At 41.4% G+C, this 21,411-nt stretch overlaps 1 protein-coding gene across 3 annotated transcripts in view; it reads right to left on the bottom strand.

The window, feature by feature from the left end:
- LOC112248969 (LARGE xylosyl- and glucuronyltransferase 2-like) overlaps positions 1–21,411 on the bottom strand; it is a 188,344-nt gene that overhangs the window by 108,301 nt on the left and 58,632 nt on the right. The gene's annotated exons all lie outside the window — the stretch shown is intronic.

Below are 21,411 nucleotides of genomic sequence, written 5' to 3'. Positions count from 1 at the left end.
GGCAGACCACTGGAGCTTGACTAGCTGACGTTCCACAGTACACACACAAATACACACACCTGAGCAGCTCGCGCACACACACACACACACACCAGCAACTGCAGACCAAGCCCAAGCTTTTACCACAAAACCATCATTGCGTGTCCATGTTGCAAGGTGGCGTGTTAATCCCAGGAGGAGGGGGGCTCATTTTGATATGGGACGTAAATATGTTCTTAAACCCCCCCCTCAACCAGTCGGCGTGGATCGAATAAAGAGGAGCAGGAACACCAAGCAGGAAATGTCAGACCTACTGAGACACATTAAGCCTACAGTCAGAGAGGGAGGTCAGATTTATCACATTTATAACCCACAAGTCAATTAAACATCCAGTCCATGTTGGTTCAATGTCATTTCATTGAAATGACGTGGAAACAACACTGATTCAACCAGTTTTTGGTCCGTGGGAAAAGCCTACATTACAGGTAGGAAGATATCACACATTGTTTTCGTCCGTTTCTTCATTTGTCCTAGACATTGGTGGACACCGTAACATCTGAACTCCACATATCGCTGAAGGTGACTGGTGAGGTAAAACCATGAAGAAACAGTGAGAGAGAGAGAGAGAGAGGCACTATAATGGGAAGTTTGTCTGAATTGAATACAGGACACAGATGGTCGCACTCTCGCTCTCACAATTTCACCAATAAAGTCAACAGACATGTTTGTTGTACATAGAGAGGACATTGCTATTATTGTCTTCAGTTCCTGTAACATTGATAATATTTAGTAGGTGCACAACCTTGCACAGTGTCTGATTACGTTTTACACTGTTTCTCTGTAACACTATAACATGTTGTCTTCCTCAGCTTCTGAAATGCCAACAGAGTGCACTAAGTGGGGTAGTAAAGCCAGCAGTAAACAGAGGACCCATCCATTACAGCACAAATCCATTACCTCTCTCTCTCGCTCTCATTTCATGTTTCTCTAAAGTTATAAAGGACAAGGGAGGACCTGCACTCTCAGTCCAGTGTCCGAGCGGCTGTTCCTCGCGCACCTAGAACCTAATGCTTCAATTCAGCCTAAATATGTATCAACGAACTTGCCAAATGCATTTCCTTTCATATGTGGCATAAACACAGCCAGTCGCAATGTTTTAATCCGATTAGGCTACTTGAAAAGTATCCGGTAGTCCTTCAATATAATTCGGGCATCCTCAAAATGGCTTGACATTAACAAGGTTGCCATTCTACCTTTTCATGCGAGTAAAGTACATGTTGGATAAAGATTTCAAGACATCCCGGGAAAGCATGCAATTTATTAGTCCACATATAAAATGCGTTATGATTAACTTCACAGGTTGGTGAAAGTGCACGGTGATGAGCTTTGACAATACTTTCAAAGGAATAATCGAGGGTCTTATTCTGGTGACATGATGCTCAGCCCTTGGCTGCTGTTTGACAATGAAAAAAATTCTCTCACACTTTTGTCCATAATAATCTCATCATGTAATAGGCTATACCCGCACTGTATCTGGAAGCTGTTGCCTAGAGCCAATACCAGAGTAAGCACATTTTCACACCAACGCACATTTTCTTTTTTGTGTGACAAAACCATCAGTAGGTCTAAAGGTGAAAATGTTATGGAAACCCATTTCACTGAGTTTTAATTCGGTACATGGGAATTTAACAGTAAAAGTTATTTGTTTACGTGCCCTATGTATTTACGCACAGACTTCTATCCGCAACAAGTACATTTGATGGAAACACAACTGATGAGAAAATGCAGATATTGTTTATATGCAGATCTTGGAATATTAACATAAACATCTGTTTTCAATTGGATGGAAACCTAGCTACAGACACCCTAGAGACTCTGGAAAGTGTGCTAGTACATTGTCACTTCGATTATGACAGCACATCATGGTTGAACAGCAGCTTCAAACAGCTAAAGAATACGATACAGACCAGCCAAAACAAGTTTGTAAGAATTGTACTTAAACTCCCCCTTGTGCCTTCAGAATGTACTCAATCCCTTTGACTTATTCCACATTGTCTTGTGTTACAGCTTGAATTCAAAATGGATTCAATAAAACATTTTCTCACCCATCTACACACAATACCCCTAAAATAACAAGTGAAGACATGTTTTTAGAAATTCTTGCAAATGTGTTGAAAATTAAATAGAAAATATCTCATTTATATAAGTATTCACACCCCCGAGTCAATACTTTGGAGAAGCACCTTTGGTACCGATTACAGCTGTGAGTCTTTCTGGTAAGTCTCTTTCCACACTTGGATTGTGCAATATTTGCCCATTATTCATTTCAAAGTTCTTCAAGCTCTGTCAAATTGGTTGTTGATCATTATTGATTATTCACAACAATGCTTAAAACACATCAGGGGACCACCTTTGAGTTCTAGGAAAAGAAAAGTTACCTTCAATTCAGTGTGCATGCACTGTTTGGTTAGAGGTGTTTCTGTAGTGCAGAATATTGCTGCAGGGAGCTTGCTTCCATTCAGCCACAAGAGCATTAGTGAGGTCGGGCACTGATGTTGGGCGATTAGACCTGGCTCGCAGTCGGCGTTCCAATTCATCCCAAAAGTGTTCAATGGGGTTGAGGTCAAGGCTCTGGGCAGGCCAGTCAACTTCCTCCACACCAGATCTCAACAAACCATTTCTGTATGGACCTTGCTTTGTGCTCGCAGGCATTGTCATGCAGAAACAGAATACGGCCGTCCCCAAGTGGTATGGCCTACCACTTCACAGCTGAGCCGTTGTAGCCTTAACATCAGCTGCTCAACGGGACCTTGACAAGCAGACTAGGGTGTTTCAGGGCTGGATTAAAAGCCAAGCCTGCACACCCAGGAGCTCTCCAGATGGTGGATTGACCACATGTTGACAAGTTCCGCAGTTCTACTTTGTGGGAGGTTAAGTACCTTCATCAAGGGCACAACGGCTGGTGGTCTACATGGGATCAGACACCGCAGCCTTCCAGTGTCAATAATGCTAACTTTTTCATGTAGGCTACAATAATAGCCGTGAAAATTTGGTTAAGTCATGGAGAAGACATGGAAAATGTGACTGATCCCTTAACAGTGAATAATCCATGGTCTCTATTGCATAATATAATGGACCAACTCGGGAAAAAACAGCTCCTGCACTTCTTTCATCCTCAAGTCAAGCAATGTCTGAAACCAAGTTACATGTTTCTCAGTGCACAAAACACACACACAACAATATAACAAGCCATGCCTTGGGGTGCTGGACCCAGTCAGGTCTTTGTCACAACAATAGAACAAGCCATACCGTGGGGTGCTGGACGAAATCATGTTTTTGCCACATTCTCCCGCATAAAAATCAGCCACAAAATGTTGGCACCGTTGCAATGAAGCCTTGGCCTCCAGCATGGGAACAGAAGAGGAATACATGGTGCAGTAGTCTCAGGTAACACACACACACACACACACACGCGCGCACACAAACTTTGCAGTTTCATCAACCTCTTTAAATACCTCAAACCCTACAGAAACCTGTGGCTCATGCGAACCTTCATCAATCGTCAGAAGATTTATAACCTATTTATTGACACGTTATGTCGTGTCCTGTAATACTTTGCTTGAAATGAGACACATTTGGTCATTCACATACAAACATGTCTTATATCATATGACGCTGTGCTTACTATAAAGTCAGACACATTTTGGTCATTCATAACACATACATAAAGGTTTAATGATGTCAACACAAATGTATAACCTCTAATGGAATTATCATTAACAGCTAAAACAAAAACTTTAAAGACAGGTTCAAACCATAACTTTCCTTTTATTTATATATTTTTTTAAACAATACAAATACATGAAGTTTCAAAAAGTTTATCAATGCAGTTACATTAAACATTACAAAGGGCTATGAAGGGAAATCGTAACGTTACAGCACACAATGACATTCTAGATGATTCTGTGCTTCCAACTTTGTGGTAACAATTAGGGGAAGGTCCTTACCTGTTTCAGCGTGACAATGCCACCGTGCACAAAACGAGGACCATACAGAAATGGTTTGTTGAGATCGGTGTGGAAGAACTTGACTGGCCTGCACAGAGTCCTGACCTCAACTCCATTGAACACCTTTGGTATGAATTGGAACACTGACTGCGAGCCAGGCCTAATCGGCAAACATCAGTGGCCAACCTCATTAATGCTCGTGGCTGAACGGAAGCAAGTCCCTGCAGCAATGTTCCAACATTGTGGAACGCTATCCCAGTAGAGTGGATGCTGAGGGGGGACCAACATAACGCATGATTTTGGAATTAGATGTTCGACGAGCAGGTGTCCACATACCTTTGGTCATGTAGTGTACTGTATAAGGCTCAAACATTCATGTTTCAAGGAGATCTATGCGTAGCATGTTATGTCAATTAAGCTATTTTTTTATATGTTTGATGACGCAATTACATGGCTATGGTTAAATAGAAAGGAGTCTCAGCTTTCCAACGGTGCATATTTATTTAGGCTATGGAAAGACGACAATGAAATTAATGCTTAGTTAGCTATAGTTAACTAGCAAGAACTGCTACACATTTTGAATTGGCTATCTAGTTTGTATGTCATCTGTCATTTTATTATACCTGTTGCTGAAATGTTTCGCTCTCTTCCCTCAGGCCCACTCGCACTGGCACACACATAACACACACAGACGCACTGAAGGGTCATTCTGATAATCACCTCGTGGAGTTGCAATGATCATGAGAACGGTGAGGAATCAGCCCAGAAGTACACAGGAGGATCTTGTCAATGATCTCAAGGCAGCTGGGACCATAGTCACCAAGAAAACAATTAGTAACACACTACGCCGTGAAGGACTGAAATCCTGCAGCGCCCGCAAGGCGCTATATGTGCTCAAGAAAGCACATATACATGCCTGTCTGAAGTTTGCCAATGAACATCTGAATGATTCAGAGGACAACTGGGTGAAAGTGTTGTGGTCAGATGACACCAAAATTGAGCTCTTTGGCATCAACTCAACTCGCCGTGTTTGGAGGAGGAGGAATGCTGCCTATGACCCAAAGAACACCATCCCCACCGTCAAACATGGAGGTGGAAACATTATGATTTGGGGGTGTTTTTCTGCTAAGGGGACAGGACAACTTCACCGCATCAAAGGGACGATGGACAGGGCCATGTACCGTCAAATCTTGGGTGAGAACCTGCTTCCTTCAGCCAGGGCATTGAAAATGGGTCGTGAATGGGTATTCCAGCATGACAATGACCCAAAACACACGGCCAAGGCAACAAAGGAGTGGCTCAAGAAGAATCACATTAAGGTCCTGGAGTGGCCTAGCCAGTCTCCAGACCTTAATCCCATAGAAAATCTGTGGAGGGAGATGAAGGTTCGAGTTGCCAAACGTCAGCCTTGAAACCTTAATGACTTGAAGATTTGCAAAGAGGAGTGGGACAAAATCCCTCCTGAGATGTGTGCCAACCTGGTGGCCAACTACAAGAAACGTCTGACCTCTGGGATTGCCAACAAGGGTTTTGCCACCAAGTACTAAGTCATGTTTTGCAGAGGGTCAAATACTTATTTCCCTCATTAAAATGCAAATCAATTTTTAACATTTTTGACATGCGTTTTTCTGGATTTTTGTTGTTGTTATTGCATGCGTTTTTATGGATTTTTTGTTGTTATTCTGTCTCTCACTGTTCAAATAAACCTACCATTAAAATTATAGACTGATCGTTTCTTTGTCAGTGGGCAAACGTACAAAATCAGCAGGGGATCAAATACTTTTTTCCCTCACTGTATATCATATTTTACATTGGTGATTATGGCACACACATTTATGAACCCTTTATAAAGCATGACATAGTTATAGATTCTTTGTTATACATGTAAGGCTTATGAAGACATTATGAAGGATTTATGAAGCATTTATAAGCTGAATGTCATTTAAAGTGAATTTCAAAACCGATTTAACCACAAAAACCAGGGAGGTTTTCCACTGCCTCGCAAAGAATTGCACCTATTGGTAAATGGGTAAAAAAAAACACACACAAAAAACAGACATTGAATATCCCTTTGAGCATGATGCAGTTATTTATTACACAATAATTGTGTGTGTGTGGGGTACAAAAATGAGGTAGCCATTCAAAAATCATGTTAAACACTACTATTGAACGCACTATCATTGCACTAGAATAAGTCCGTACAACTTATTACGTGATTTAAGCATATTTTTAATCCTGAATTTATTTAGGCTTACCATAACAAAAGGGGTTGAGCACTTAGACTCAGGACATTTCACCTTTGCATTTTTATTAATTTGTGAAAATGTCAAAAAACATCATTCCACTTTGACAATATGGGGGACTGTGTAATTAAATGTAAACAAAATAATTAAAGATGTTTTAAATTCAGGCTTTAAGACATTTTAAATTCAGGCTGTAACACAGCAAAATTGGGAAAATGTCAAGGGGTGAGAATACTTTCTGAAGACCATGTACTAGTTGAGAAATAGGGTCAGGGCAGGCAGAATGGTCAAAACTGGGAAAATAGACAATTTCTGTAAAAAAAATGCAGACAGTTCTGTAAAATATACAAGAACAGGGGGAAGGAAACACTGTTCAGGCAGGCAGAGGTCAGTAATCCAGAGCAGAGTCTGAATAAAGAATGGCAGGCAAGCTATATTGGGTCAGGGCAGGCAGAATTTACATGGACTAGAGAGAAAAACAAGAGTATGGGAAAAATGCTGGTAGGCTTGAAGAGACAAGACAAACTGGCAACAGACAAACAGAAAACACAGGTATAAATGCACAGGGGGTAATGAGGAAAATGGGTGACACCTGGAGGGGAGTGGAGACAAGCACAAGACAGGCATAACAGATTAGGGTATGACACAACTAGGGTGAGGACATTCCAGCATTTTGTCTTGTGTCCTGCAACCAAACAATCATGTCCCGCATTTTATGAACAAATTAAAACACCACTAACTTACAAGAAATGGTCAATTTGTCCTGTATATTTCAGTCTGACGTCCTATTCATTTGATACGAATTGACATCCCAAACTCTCTTTTGCAATCACATGATTGGGCCTTTCACAAGATCTATATCATAAGGATATGGTACTGGTGATCTTAAAAACTTCTGCAATAATTGCAGTGCAAGACGAGACCAACAAGAAACCAAATCACATTTGTCAAATCCTTGGGCTAAATTCCAAATAACTTCCACCAAATTTTGCACGAGGCAAAAGAGTAGGCTACCTGCACTTCAATTAGCTCTGTTTAGTGCAGCGGGAGGGGGATTTGTGTGTGTGTTTGTGGGCTACACTGTTCTGTGCACATCCAGTGAAATCATCCCATTGTCCTGCATTTGTTTTGTTTTTAAATGTGGTCACCCTCAACAGAATGAAACAAATCACGTTTTGCTGAGAGGGTATTTAAATAACTGGTTTAAATTATAAATAAATACAAACAAATGTATAAATTAAGTTCCAAAATTGCATCCTACCTGAATAGCAAGTTGCACAGTAGCCTGTATTTGGCCATTTCTGTGGTATAAAAAAAATATTCTGCTAGTGCCATCTATCACTGTCCAGCACCCCCAGCTCAAAACATCTTCCCGTGACTATGGTCCAAAGAACTGTCCGCAGGTCTCCGAGATAGAACTGTGATGAGGCCTATATCTGGGGAATGGTATAAAACAATTTCTAGAGTGTTGAAAGTTTCCAAAAGCAAAGGTCTCAGTCATTGGGAAAAGGAAAAAAATATGGGACTACCCAGACTCTGCCTAGAGCTGGCCGTCTGACCAAACTGAGCAACCGGGCAAGAAGGACCTTGGTAAGGGAGGTGGCCAAAAACCCAATGACCACTCTAACAGAACTACAGAGTTCCTTGCCTGAGATGGGAGAACCTGCCAGAAAGACAACAGTCTCTACAGTACTTCACCAATCTGGGCTTTATGGGAGAGTGGCCAGACTGAAGCCATTCCTGAGAGAAAAAAAGGCACATGACAGCACACCTGGAGTTTGCACAAAGGCATGTGAAAGACAGATAAGGCAAAAGATTATGTGGTCTGATGAGACAGAAATGTAACTCTTTAGCCTGAGTCTGGAGAAAACCAGGCACAGCTCATCACCGGTCTAACACCATCCCTACTGTGAAGCATAATGGTGGCAGCATCATGCTATGGGGATGCTTTTCAGTGGCAGGGACTGGGAGACTGGTAAGGAGACAATGAATGGAGCAAAATACAGGCAAGTCCTTGATGAGAACCTGCTTCAGAGTGCAAACAACCTTAGAATGGGGTGCGAAGATTTACATTCCAACAGGACTATGACCCCAAGCATACAGAGAAAAGAATGCTGGAATGGCTTCAGAATAAGAATGTGAAAGTCCTTAAGTGGCCCAGCAAAAGCCCAGACATGAATCCCATTGAAAATCTGTGGAAAAACTTGAAGATTGCTGTTCACCGCTGCTCACCATCGAACTTAACAGAGAGTGAGAAAATCTGCAAGGAAGAATGGGAGAAAATCCCCAAACCCAGATGTGCCAAGCTGATACAGACATACCCAAGACGACTCAAATATGTAATCGCCGCCAAAGGTGCTTCTGCAAAGTATTGGCTCAGCGGTGGGAATACTTATGTAAACTAGATATCTGTATTTCATTTTCAATAAATGTGCAAACATTTCCAAAAACATGTCTTCACTTTGTCATTATGGGGTATTGTGTGTAGATGGGTGAGAAAATAAATAATACATTTTGAATTCAGGCTGTAGAATCTGGAAGAAGACCAGGGGCATGAATAATTTAACTCACCGTATATACCAAACATTAGGAACACTTTCCTAATATTAAGTTGCACACCCCCCTCCATCCTTTTTGCCCTCAGAACAGCTTCAATTCGTCAGGGCATGGACTCTACAAGGTGCTGAAAGCGTTCCACAGGGATGCTGGCCCATGTTGACTCCAATGTTTCCCACAGTTGTGTCAAGTTGGCTGGATGTTTTTTGAGTGGTGGATCATTCTTGATACACACAGGAAACTGTTGAGCATGAAAAACCCACCAGCATTGCAGTTCTTGACACAAACCGGTGAACCTGGCACCTACCACCATAGCCCGTTCAAAAGGCACTTGCATTTTTGTGTCTTGCCCATTCACCCTCTGACTGGCACACATACACAATCCATGTCTCAATTGTCTCAAGGCTTAAAAATCCTTCTTTTAATCCTCCCCTTCATCTACACTGATTGAAGTGGATTTAACAAGTGACATCAATAAGGGATCATAGATTTCACCTGGTTTCACCTCGTCAGTCTGTCATGGAAAGAACATGTGTTCTTAATGTTTTGTATACTCAGTGTACAGTATGTAAAAAAATTTAATTAGGGACCACAATGGAAATAAGTCCCCGACTTTATTGTGGAATATTTGTACTGTGTGTACATGTATTTATTTCTACTGACAGCAGCCATTTGAAAGAGACAATTGTTACAAAACACCAAAAAGTTGAATTACATTCGGCGTCAAGCCTTCAATAACGTGTAGGTCTACAAGGTAGAGAAGGACGTATTTTCTGTTTGTCGAGATTGACAGTCTACTGTGGTGCTGAAAACGCAAACCATGATATTGTGCCGAAGTCAGTATGATTTTTTTATTGGTTGTGGTGCATTGGCACGGACACCTGTTGGTGGAAAATTAATTGCATATATTTTATATAATTATGGCATCAAAATGTTGAAAATCAGATTTTCCCCCAGCTGATCATTGTCTGCAACCGGCTTGGATCTTAGCGTAATGAAACAGGCAGGGAGAGTGAGCTCGTCCATGGTGGTCGGCGAACCCTCAACCTTCTGGCCTGTAGCCCTGCGTGGTATCGACTGTGCCACAAAAGCATTCTGAAGTGGCAAAGTTGATATCCACATTTAGAAAAACACAGGGACGCTACAGTTGTTATTTGTTTAATAATTTATTTTACAGTATAAGTGAAGGGTCATGTAAAAATAGCACATTTCGAACTGTCCCTACACTGCCAAGAGAGGCTGTTTCTGCTGACTCGGGCTGTGCAGTGTCCACTGTAAAATACTGTGTTTATGTCTGGGTGAAGTGTGTTTAACTTCATGGTCCATGGTTGTCGAGTGTAGCACAGAAAAATATTCTCTCTCACACACTGTCTCACCTTTATTTGTAAGTGGAGCACTATATCATTCGTAATATATGAACTTTGCAGTATTTTTTTTGGTGTGTTATTTCTTACATTATTAGCCCAGAATGCTTTTTGTGTTATTACATACAGCCGGAAATAACCTTCGGATATCAGAGAGGTGGTAACTCAACAGTATTAAGACCAGGAATACGACTTTCCCAAATTGGATCCTTTGTTTGTACCCCCCAGGGCAATTGAACATACAGTGTTTAAAAGTTGTGTCGTACCGCAGCACACTTGCGGGCTGCCGCAGAATTCCATGGCACGTTATTTAAGTGTCAGCCATTGTTGCCATTAATACTGGATAGTTCTAGTTTGACCACTGGAGGGCATCTTTGTAAGAACATAGTATTTGGGATTGATTTTAAGAAATGTAGCTTCATTAATATTATGGTGTTTCTATTCCAAGAAAATTGTAGGAATATATGGCACTGTACAATGTGACTGGTTGGGAGTAGGCTACTAAGTGACTGCGAGTGAATCCTAACATTTCCACACCCTAATTGTAGGCTAACCAATACCCAAACGGAGATTCAGACCCATTACGGATGTAGGCAATGAGGCAGTGATCGCTGAGCTCTTGATTGAAAACACCAGAGGTGTATTTGGAGGGCGAGTTAGTTAGGATGATATCTATGAGGGTGCCCGTGTTTACGGATTTGGGGTTGTACCTGATAGGTTCATTGATAGCATCAAGCTTAGATTGTAGGATGGCCGGGGTGTTAATTAAGCATGTCCCAGTTTAGGTCACCTAGTAGCACGGGCTCAGAAGATAGATAAGGGGAAATCAGTTCACATATGGTGTCCATGGCACAGCTGGGAGAGGGTGGTCTATAGCAAGTGGCAACAGTGGGAGACTTGTTTTTGGAAAGGTGAATTTTTAGAAGTAGAAGCTCGAATTGTTTGGATACAGAGCTGGATAGTAAGACAGAACTCTGCAGGCTATCTTTGCAGTAGATTGCAACACCGACCCCTTTGGCAGTTCTATCTTGGAGGAAAATGTTAAAGTTAGGGATGGAGATTTCAGGGTTTTTGGTGGTTTTCCTAAGCCAGGATTCAGACACGGCTAAGATATCCAGGATGGCAGAGTGTGCTAAAGCAGTGAGTAAAACAAACTTAGGGAGTAGGCATCTAATGTTAACATGCATGAAACCAAGGCTTTTACGGTTACAGAAGTCAACAAATGAGAGCACCTGGGGAGTGGGAGTGGAGCTAGGCACTGCAGGACCTGGATTAACCTCTACATCACCAGAGGAACAGAGGAGAAGTAGGATAAGGGTACGGCTAAAGGCTATAAAAACTGGCCGTCTAGCACGTTTGGAACAGAGTAAAAGGAGCAGGTTTCTGGGAACGATAGCATAGAATCAAGGCATAGTGTACAGACAAAGGTAAGGTAGGATGTGAGTATATTGGAGGTAAACCTAGGCATTGAGTAATGATGAGAGAGATATAGTCTCTAGAGACGTTTAAACCAGGTGATGTCATTGCATATGTAGTAGGTGGAACAACATGGTTGGTTAAGGCATATTGAGCATGTCTGGAGGCTTTACAGTGAAATAAGACTGTAATCACTAACTAGGACAGTAATGGACGAGGCATATTGATATTAGATAGAGGCATGCGTAGCCAAGTGAACATATGGGTCCAGTGAGCAGTTGGGCTGGCTGGGGACACGGTGATTCAGACAGTTAGCAGGCCAGTGCTAACAAGCTAGCAGTTAGTACGCCGGTGCTAAAAAGCTAGCGGTTAGCAAACTGGGGCTAGCAAGCTAGCAGTTAGCAGACCGGGTTAGCAAGCAAGCAACTCTCTCAACTCTTGCATACTTAAAAAAACAAGTACAGAAACAGACTCAATGCTGAGCATGCCCAGATTAAACTTCAACATGTGATTTGATTCAGTTAATTCAGTTTATTCCAGTTCAGAAGCAATACATTTATTGTATTTTAACAGCAATAGTTCCAAATTAGACTTTGTTTCAACAATACTTTCTACAGTAAGATGTACAGTAGGCCTGATCATCTTTCATCTGTACTGTTACTTGGGGTTGAACTACCAAAAACTGAGCCTGTGTGTGTGTGTGTGTGTGTGTGTGTGTGTGTGTGTGTGTGTGTGTGTGTGTGTGTGTGTGTGTGTGTGTGTGTGTGTGTGTGTGTGTGTGTGTGTGTGTGTTGTTCTTTTATACATCTGTATGATGTGATCAATCAGTTTATTCTAGTTCAGAATGAAAATTATTTATTGTATTTTAACAGCCACAGTTCCAACCTAGACAGATACGTAAGAGTGTTTTTAATGGGGGAAAATAAACCTGAATTGCTATTTATGTGGGTATTTCATTTCATTGTGATTTGTTTTTGTCTATATTGCATTTGTTTTAGGCAAAAGGGCAATAAAATGTACTAATATTTACACAGAGTTACATATTTTCAAAATCTTGGGTCCCAGGAAAACAGAACATTTCTAATTTGGGTTCCAGGCTGAAAAAGATTAACACCTGATTTATGCCATTTAATAAACTGTGTCAATCCACGATGGACTAGGAAGAGAATATTCCGTTCCCCCAGCCAAATTCAAGTTGAAGACAACGCAAAGACCATCAATAACCGACAGAATTTAAGGCAATGGCATGCAGTATTAAGCCATGAAACATGTTGATTGGCCAGTGAGAGGCCAAGCCCTCCTCACACCTATAATTGATTTATTCATCAAAACCCAGCCCTTTTGCGCCACCACCAGATATTGCGCTAATAAATCCCACAGTGAAAATGTCAAAAATATTTCTGATACGCCCCCGGACCTATAGCCCTACCAAAAGTGCTAAGATTCCAGACTCCATCAGGTTTTCTTCCAGAATGGTCCTGTATTTGGCTTCATCCATCTTCCCATCAATTTTAACCATCTTCCCTGTCCCTGCTGAAGAAAAGCAGGCCCAAACCATGATGCTGCCACCACCATGTTTGACAGTGGGGATGGTGTGGTCAGGGTGATGAGCTGTGTTGCTTTTACGCCAAACATAACGTTTTGCATTGTTGCCAAAAAGTTCAATTTTGGTTTCATCTGACCAGAGCACCTTCTTCCACATGTTTGGTGTGTCTCCCAGGTGGCTTGTGGCAAACTTTAAACAACACTTTTTATGGATATCTTTAAGAAATGGCTTTCTTCTTGCCACTCTTCCATAAAGGCCAGATTTGTGCAATATACGACTGATTGTTGTCCTATGGACAGAGTCTCCCACCTCAGCTGTAGATCTCTGCAGTTCATCCAGAGTGATCATGGGCCTCTTGGCTGCATCTCTGATCAGTCTTCTCCTTGTATGAGCTGAAAGTTTAGAGGGACGGCCAGGTCTTGGTAGATTTGCAGTGGTCTGATACTCCTTCCATTTCAATATTATCGCTTGCACAGTGTTTAAAGCTTGGGAAATCTTTTTGTATCCAAATCCGGCTTTAAACTTCTTCACAACAGTATCTCGGACCTGCCTGGTGTGTTCCTTGTTCTTCATGATGCTCTCTGCGCTTTTAACGGACCTCTGAGACTATCACAGTGCAGGTGCATTTATACGGAGACTTGATTACACACAGGTGGATTGTATTTATCATCATTAGTCATTTAGTTCAACATTGGATCATTCAGAGATCCTCACTGAACTTCTGGAGAGAGTTTGCTGCACTGAAAGTAAAGGGGCTGTATAATTTTGCACGCCCAATTTTTCCGTTTTTGATTTGTTAAAAAAGTTTGAAATATCCAATAAATGTCGTTCCACTTCATAATTGTGTCCCACTTGTTGTTGATTCTTCACAAAAAAATACAGTTTTATATCTTTATGTTTGAAGCCTGAAATATGGCAAAAGGTCGCAAAGTTCAAGGGGGCCGAATACTTTCGCAAGGCACTGTATATGATGAACAGAGAGTAGCAGTAGCGTAAAAGAGGGATTGGCGGGCGGTGGGTGGCGGGACACAATTCCAGATAGCCCGGTAAAGCCAATGTGCGGGAGCACTGGTTGGTTGGCCCAATTGAGGTAGTATGTACATGAATGTATAGTTAAAATGACTATGCATATATGATAAACAGAGAGTAGCAGCAGATTAAAAAGAGGGTTTGGGGGGTGGCACACAATGCTAATAGTCCGGGTAGCCATTTGATTATCTGTTCAGGAGTCTTATGGCTTGGGGGTAAAAACTGTTGAGAAGCCTTTTTGTCCTAGACTTGGCACTCAGGTACCGCTTGCCATGTGGTGGTAGAGAGAACAGTCTTTGACTGGGATGGCTGGGGTCTTTGACAATTTAGAGGGCCTTCCTCTGACACCGCATAGTGTAGATAATGGGCCTCTGTACGCCTATGTAGATATTCCAAAAAATAATCTGCCGTTTCCAGCTACAATAGTAATTTACAACATTAACATTGTCTACACTGCATTTCTGATCAACTGACCTCAAACTTTTGAACGGTAGTGTAAGTATGTATAGAGATAAATATTTTTTTTAAATTATACACACAGGTCGTGTTGATTTTTCAGCTTTCCCTTTCCTGACTGTATTCCCTGGAGTACATTTGAAGAAACATACTACACCATACTGTGGTGTAGCGTCCTGGACTTGTTCCTCTTGACCCCAAGTGGTGCACATTTAGTTTTTTTGCACTAGTACTACACAGCTGATTCAAATGATCAAAGCTTGATGATTAGTTGATTATTTGAATCAGCTGTGTAGTGCGAGCGTAAAAAAAACAAAACGTGCACCCCTTGGGGTCATGCTGATTGTAATGAAATAATGGTAAGGTCTGTCTAACTGTCTATTTCCCCCCTTCCATTTAGGGCACTTTGAAGGGAAACTGTTTTAAAATAGCTTCCTGATTTGATGGAAAGCTCAGTGGATTTGTGTCGAATTGGGCTGTGTATCGCTGAAACTCCACACAGACACATCTATCTTCAAGTTACTCCACATAAGCAGGCGCTGTCATTTATCTTATCTGACGTTTTAATGAGCAGAGACGGGCTAATCCTATTTCAAAGTCCTGTCCAGTCTGGCCAGGGTGGAGGGATCTGAGCCAGAGTGAAATTGAGTCAGACAGAGGCAGTTCCATTGAGGGTGGTGAAATAGGAAGAAATGTTCTCAAATCAATGATGTCATCCACCTCATTTTCAAACGTTTCTATGGGCAGAGCCAAACAACGGAAGTGACAGATTCAACTTCCGCTTTACACCCCTCCTGCAGCGTGCCAGAGTAAAGTATTTGAAAGAGTACATTTATAGAGTATAAAAGTCAAGTCAACAAGTATAAGTGTCATTTTACATGTATTTCATTCAAGTTTGCTAATGTTAGCTAGACTTGTAGGCTAGTTCTGTTGTGAGAATAACATTAGTCATGTCAGATTTAAGATCCGGGCCTTCCACCAAGCCAATAACTATAACAATGACAATAAACTATAATAAACTATAGGCGACATAACTATAAACCGTTGGTGAGCAGCCACACGAGAAGAAAGTTCATTGTTCTACAGTCCTACTGGTGCCTTTTCATGAGGTCTCTTAACGCACAGATACTGGTTCAGACCATTCAGTGCTTTCAGGGTGTGTTCATTGTCATAGTGACAATTGCAAATAATACTTCGATGTACATGCAGGCCGAATGAAAAAGAATACAGTACCTTGTATTTAAATTGAGCATATCAACAACAAACGGCATTTAGCCTGCACATCTTTTACAGTATGACGTTGCCTCGTTGCGAGTGATTTCCATTTTTTCAAATGGTTGTCAATTCTTTCGGGTCTTGTTTTTCCACTGTGCTCATCTCTGTATGTCCTGTGCAATGCATCAGTGCAACAAATGTTATCATAACTGGACAAAAGTGTTCACACCAACTGCACTCTCCCCTCAACTTTCCCCCGACATGCGTTTTCTTTGGTGTAGGCCTGTTTTAACATTCAGCAATTAGCAAGCGCAAGGCTGCTTCTTTCCCGGAATAGGCTATTATGCCTAGTTTAAACAATTATCAAAATAAATGTCCTATAGCTTTTGTAGCCTATAGCTTTTCTAGGGATTTCACGAGCAGAGGAATGGCCTATTGTGGAGAGGCTTGTGTAGTCTACAGCCTGCTGCGCATGGGAACAGCTGGAAGAGAGAGGCTAGTGATGTGTAGCCAAAGTAAGAAGCTAAATATTAACAGATTATGAATTGGCAGATCTGTAGTGCGTTCCTCCAGGCTGCACTCTGTGGTCCCCGGGTACACAAAGCACCACTATTGATTAAGGCCTACGTTTTTAGACAATAACATTATTATACCTGGGCTACAACAAACTCCGTGCAATGAGGAATTGACTCATGTTATCAAGTGAATACACAATTATTGTCCATAGACTGTAAACTACAGTGATTTGCTCCTGTTTTGTTTCATGCCAAAATAACTGCATAGGCCTAGACCTGATTATGCAACCGCTTGGATCAGTTTGGGTCTATTCTCAACGGTTTAGAAGGTCCAGAAAGGTACATTAACAAGCCACTCATTTTGATGTAGGCCTATTTTGTCAGGATGTACCCCAGTGTTAAGATAGACCTACAATAGGAAAATATGGGCTTCTCCTTTCCAACTCCCCGCCCCGTTAATGCTGTAGCCTATTTTACATTCAGCAAGCAAGAGCAAGCGGTGCATTTCTCCTCCAACATGCTATTAGTAGGCTTAAGAAAATAAGTTGAAGTAAGTGTCCAACAAGCTTTTGTAGTCTGGCTTTTCCTGCGTAAATGCGTAACAGAACAATGAAGACAGACAGGCTTGAGAAGTAGCCTATGGCCTAAATTAGAAGTGTATGCATATTAGCCCATAATTCATGAGCTCAATGTTAAGCTTAATACTGCAGTGAATATATCCAGTCAGTTTACACAGAAAGGAAGTCCCTCCCAGTCCCCAGGGACCAGCTCAAAAGGCTACCTTATTGTTTATGTTTCTTTGGGGGGGATAAGAAACATATCCTACCTAGGCCACAACAACACAATGTAATGAAGAATTTTATTATTGGTTTTCAAGTGAGTTTCACACTGTAGTCTCGACTGTAAGCTGCAGTGAATAGCCTATGTCATTTGAATAACCGCTCAAACATCTGGCGTTTTGAATGCATATTCATTTCGAGATTACTGCAACTAGCCTGCTTGATTGGGTAACCATTTGGATTAGTTATGGGGTTTCTCTCCCCAGGGACATTAGGTCCAGGCACATTAGCAGGACAGTAATATGATGTTTTTCATCGCGATGTATCAGCTGACAGAAACATGCTTAATGCAGGGATTTCTAGTGGGGGGCTCATGAATAATGAGCGAGAGCAGACAAAGTTGTGTCTATAGTTTCTGCGTTTGGCTTCTGTGTTTTAAAAGTGTTCGAAAATTAGGTGGATAGCATGTTCATTTTGGAACAAGATGCCCTGGAAAAAAATGACAACTATTACAAATGACCTTTAATTTAATGGAATCCTTTCATTGGCAGAATTGACATCTTTCAGTTGCACGGTTTGTTTGAACTGATCTGCCCAGCACTCCCACACAGCTCCCAGGCGGTCACTTCAGTCACTCGTCAATCCTTTGAACTGATGCGAAGGCCGGACACTTGACTTGTAACCAACCTCCACTAGAAACAAAAATCATCAAGGACAACAATCACACGAGCCACTGCCTGTTCACCCCGATACCATCCAGAAGGCGAGGTCAGAACAGGTGCATCAAAGCTGGGACCGAGACTCTGAAAAACAGCATCTATCTCAAGGCCATCAGACTGTTAAACAGCCATCACTAACACAGGGAGGCTGCTGCCTACATACAGACTTGAAATCATTGGCAACTTTAATAAATGGTTCAATAGTCACTTTAATAATGCTACTTTAATAATGTTTACATATCTTGCATTACTAATCTCATATGCACATACTGTATTTTATACCATCTATTGCATCTTGCCTATGATGCTCTGTCATTGCTCATCCATATATTGATATGTACACTACCATTCAAAAGTTTGGGGTCACTTCGAAATGGTTGTTTTTGAAAGAAAAGCACATTTTTTTTGTCCATTAAAATAACATAAAATTGATCAGAATTACAGTGTAGACTATTGTAGATGGAAACAGCTGATTTACTTTGGAATATCTACATCGGCGTACAGAGGCCAGTTATCAGCAACCATCATTCCTGTGTCCCAATGGCACATTGTGTTAGCTAATCCAAGTTTATCCTTTTAAAAAGGGTAAATTATCATTAGAAAACCCTTTTGCAATTATATTAGCACAGCTGAAAACTGCTGTGCTGAAGCAATACAACTGGCCTTCTTTAGACTAGTTGAGTATCTGGAGCATCAGCATTTGTGGGTTCGATTACAGGCTCAAAAAGGGCAAAAACAAATAACTTTTCTGAAACTTCAGTCTATTCTTCTTCTAAGAAATGAAGGCTATTCCATGCAAGAAATTGCCAGAAACTGAAGATCTCGTACAACGCTGTGTACTACTCCCTTCATAGAACATTGGAAACTGGCTCTAACCAGAATAGAAAGAGTGGGAGGCCCCGGTGCACAACTGAGCAAGAGGACAAGTGCATTAGAGTGTCTAGTTTGAGAAACAAACAACTCACAAGTCCTCAACTGGCAGCTTCATTAAGTAATACCCGCAAAAGACCAATCTCAACGTCAACAGTGAAGATGCGACTCCGGGATTTTGTATTTCCACTCGTTCAATTTGTGAAGAAAGGAATCTGAGGAAATCCTAAACATTGTTTCAACCAGTCAAATCACATTCATATTTAGTCCTCAGAGATCCTAGAACGTAGCCAGACTTCACTATATCATTAGGAGTGTAGTAGGTCCTATAGGACACCAAATTTGGTCAGAGAGCGATGCCTCCATGGCACGCCGATGACGTGGGCGGTCTTCACTTGAATGATGGTAACTTTGTCAAATAAGCACCAATCGGGGTCAAACAAAGCTAGCTAGATAACTAATGACTTGGGCTTTATGGGAACCCAGTATCTGTCGCAAAATGTTGCAGCTAACCTTGTGCGACATCAAGCCTTTCCCTTTCGGACAAAAATTATAAGAATATGGAGAGTTATGAAAACTGGTTGTTTTGCAAATGTTTAACTTATAATATGGCTACTAATAGTGGAAAAGCTCAATTTCTTGCAGAAATGTTTTATGTGAATGTCAATGTCTCCTTCACAATTTGCCCAAATGTACCTGGGTGACTTCACACTAAAATGTCATGTAGTTTGCTCATACTTCAAGTTATCCATCTGAAACTTTTCACATACACTGCTGCCATCTTGTGGACACGGTTAGAATTACAATTACCATCAGAATTACAATTACAGCCTCTTCTCCATGGACACATTGATACACCATGATCCATTGGCCGCTAAATAAATGAGCGCATGGAACTCATAGTCTATAGGCCAAATGCAGCAGTAGGCCATTGATCTTTCACACCGAGGATTGGTAATTAATGAGGGGGAGATTGTTGGAAAGATTTTTTAAATAGCTTACCGTGAGGAACTATAGTTTTAATATATTATCATTCACAATGGATTCCTACATTTCCGCGCAGCAGGCCAGGTATTTCCATGCGTGCTCCCTCAACATTAATCGAGACAGAGAAACCAGACATGCTTTTTGCCCACATGTAGCAGGTTGTGAACTCTGCAAACAACGTTTCCACTCCGAGAATGAGAATGGTAAATTAACGGTACATTTACCGTTGATGACATATATAAATGGGGAATTGATCATTCTTTTAAATAAAAGCGCAAACAATTTACACAATGAAACAATGAATGCTCAAGAATTGCGGGGAGACAGCTGAGCCATTCTGGAGAGAGACTCCGCTATATTTTCGCCACCCACCCTTCCCCTTATTCTTGTCTCAAATTTGTTGATGCTTTTCACTAGCAGCTGCAACTCAATCAGCTAGGCCTATTGCCACACGCCCTGCCCAAATTGCAGGCTTCCCAAAGCTTGTGATTTGAAACAAACCACAGCTATTTTTTTAAATAAGATAATGATCCTCTATGGCTAAGTCTTATGGTGAAGCATTTTGAGTGATTATATAAGTAGAAATAACAGTATATAATTGTTTATTTCCATTTAGCCTACTTCCTTATTGGACCCACCACTATGTCATTCTTTATCTGTTCTATTGGTTTTCCTATCCATAAGCCAAAGGCACAATCCTAGTCATATTAGCAACCCATCCTAGTTGTTGCATCTTTAGATTCCCCATCTAAGTTTCTAACAGAGATCTTCATCTATGTCACATATGGAACTGCTAGAAGAATGGTGCTTTCCCAGGTGCGCGGTATAGAATGGTGTTTTCACCCAAATTGCACTTTGGGCAAATGTTTGGAAATTATGTTCTGTTCTGTTAAGACTCATTAGCATCATCTAAAATGTTATTTCTGTCATTCTGAGCTTGATTTATGTAATTCTAGTGTGCATAACCTATTAGGACGCCCTAATGCGTTATGCACACAATGCATATGGATTCGGTAAATTTCTCAAATGGAGGCTAAATGAAAATCATGTTGTCCAGCACCACATTTTCCTAACGGAAACCCTGGTGTGTGTTCTTGGCTGGCATCAGTCAAAACACCCACCGAGGATGAGGACAGACAGGGGTCCACGCTGCACTCATCCAATTATCTTCCACTCCTTTTTATTCCCCCTTCCATCTGCCTCTACACTTATTACCATGGAGATAGAGAACAGAGAGACAGGGCCCTGCCCAGCCAAATGTCTTAGTCTCACTCACACACACGCACACAAACAGACACACACACACACAGGCTCCAAGGAGACAGTGGTTCATTAAATGTGGCTCGGAGTGACAGATCAGTCATGGTTGTTTGACAATAGCTGTCATAACCCTTTATGATTTGACCAGATCCACTCAGCAATCAATGTGAGTAGGGTGGAAGGTCATGACCTGTGAATGACACTGTTATTCTCGGACGTGAAAGTTGTGACACCTACTAGGGATGCTAGCTAGTCAGCCTGGTAGGCAGACTTGTTACTACTATAGCCAATGACCTTCTCTCTGTGTGCCAAAGAGTTGTCTGGCATTGACAACGAAACAACTTGGTTATAGGAGAAAGATATCTGCCAAAAAAGCTAGCAACAATTCATGTAACAAAGACTCCAAAAGGTTATAGGTCAAACAAATACATACATTATACACAGCTACACATACTACAGAGACGCACACT

Source organism: Oncorhynchus tshawytscha, linkage group LG04 (assembly GCF_018296145.1).
Source record: "Oncorhynchus tshawytscha isolate Ot180627B linkage group LG04, Otsh_v2.0, whole genome shotgun sequence".
Lineage (NCBI taxonomy): Eukaryota > Metazoa > Chordata > Actinopteri > Salmoniformes > Salmonidae > Oncorhynchus > Oncorhynchus tshawytscha.
Note: the sequence above shows the minus strand (reverse complement) of the source record. Positions and strands in the feature narration are given on the sequence as shown.